General features: G+C 43.3%; 1 long non-coding RNA gene across 1 annotated transcript in view; it reads right to left on the bottom strand.

Moving 5' to 3' along the window:
• The window catches only part of LOC108449872, a 21,126-nt gene extending 19,610 nt beyond the window's left edge, over nucleotides 1-1,516 (bottom strand). The window contains exon 1 of the long non-coding RNA XR_001866161.1: nucleotides 1,274-1,516. This is a non-coding gene — a long non-coding RNA (uncharacterized LOC108449872). The remainder of the gene's footprint in view (nucleotides 1-1,273) is intronic.
• Between the last annotated feature and the right edge of the window lie 372 nt (nucleotides 1,517-1,888).

The following is a 1,888-nucleotide window of genomic DNA, read 5'->3' as shown; positions in this document are numbered from 1 at the left end:
GTATGTCCACAGCAAAGTGCTATTTATGAGCTAACTTAAAAACCCGTTCTGCCAAATAGAAGCATAAACAAATATCTCTCATGCCAAAAAATGCTCTACATCACATGCAAGTACTTTTAACCGTGGCAATAAAAGCTTGTACTGAGTTACTGCTATCTCTAAGATTACTCACTGAAGACTAGTGCTAATACAGCTTTTTGCTAGGCTGGCTACATGGGTTTGGAAATGAATACTGGTTCCTTTACCACAAGCAAAGTTTTTCTACTTACTGGGCTCTTATTGCTTATTTCAGAAATCTGCAAAATATATTGCCTGGAGATAAATTTGTGGAATTGTATTGGCATTAGTAATGACACTGATTTAATTTTTATTCTAAACTGATGAATCAACCCCCAGACTGTGCCAGGACCCACGTTCCCAGAGCTGCCTGAGTGTATCAGTATTTCACAGCCAGCTGCTCTGCAATTTGCCCTTTCTTCCCCACATCACTACAACGCCCTAAAACGACCACTTGCTTTCATGGATTTTATTCTTTCCATATCACACTTGACTTCTGCTACTTTTGTCCTCAGCTTATTCCCATCTCCATTCCCCCTTTCTGTACCTGCACCCTCACTCTCTGAAGACATGGATGCAGTATCTCAGTTGAAGATTTTCTTCTTTTCAGTTAGTCCCCCACTGCAGATCAATCATTATTTCCTGTTTTTAAGTGATTTAATTCTCACATTTCAGTTTATCTATCCCATTTCTGACAATAATTTACCTAACAACATCACTCCAGTTCTTTCTGCTGAATTCTGGTCTTGCAATGTGCTGGCATTGTCAGCTTTTACACCCAGTGACACATCAGCAGCAAACTCTACAGGGCTAAACCCAAACACTTTAAAATGTTTTTGATGAGCACTCAGCTCTGGGGTGGGACGCAACTGAAACTCCTTGTGAAATAGTTTTTTACCCCTTTTGGCACAAGCCCAAAGTTTAAACCCTACTCAAGAATATTACCAAATATTTCATACACTTGAGCCCACAAACAACAACAAATAGTTTTCTTTTGTGAACTCCAAATAAAAATGCAAGTAAAAGAGCAAACACCACAAAACTGAGCCATGCAAAGATTTCCAGCAAGACTTCAGGCAATTGAACACGAGTTGTATTCAGCTGAGATGTCAGATCTGAAAACCATCTCAGCGTAGTGCAAATGGCCTGGTTTTTCTTTTTGATTCTTATTGCTTTAGTTTTGTTTATTCTTATGTAACCTGTCAGCAAAACTTACCCTGCTCCTGGACTGTTTGTGGTCCCCTGATATCGAGAAGGACAGCTTTGCTTCTGCTCCTGCCTGGTGCAGTTATCGTATCCACCTTCGTTTGCCGGGCTGGAATCCTGTGCCTGTCTGTGTGAGTGGCACTAGTCACATTCAATAACACTTTGCTTGTGCATTTAGGCCTCTCTTCTGCACAGCCTTTACCAGCATGTTTACACGCCTCTAACCAGGGGGATTTAGGTGGGTGCCATTAAATCTGCGCCTGATGTGTTTGTGCAGGAGGTTTACACAGCCCAGGGGTGCTGGGTGTGGGAATGGCTGGGGCTGCAGTGCACACGGAAGGCTACAAATCCGCAGGGAATGTTAATTGAAAAGTTACATCAAATGCACAGCAGGTGGTTGGGACTGTAATGGTAAAAAATCAGCTCAACCAGAGGCAAGTGAACTGCCCAGCTGCCACTTTGGTAATTGGGGGTCCCTGCAGGGTGGTTGAGGGGTTGCTGAATTAGGGACTGGCAGGGTTGGGGCTGGGAGATGGGGACCAGGCGTTGTCCTGGCAAATCTGCACACCCAGGTGACTTACACCTCTAGCTTTTCATCAGCTTGTCTTTGGGGTTTGAGGTAAAC

The sequence above is a fragment of the Corvus brachyrhynchos genome, unplaced genomic scaffold, assembly GCF_000691975.1.
Source record: "Corvus brachyrhynchos isolate BGI_N302 unplaced genomic scaffold, ASM69197v1 scaffold91, whole genome shotgun sequence".
NCBI classification, from domain to species: Eukaryota; Metazoa; Chordata; class Aves; order Passeriformes; family Corvidae; genus Corvus; species Corvus brachyrhynchos.
This window is presented reverse-complemented; position numbering and strand designations above follow the sequence as displayed.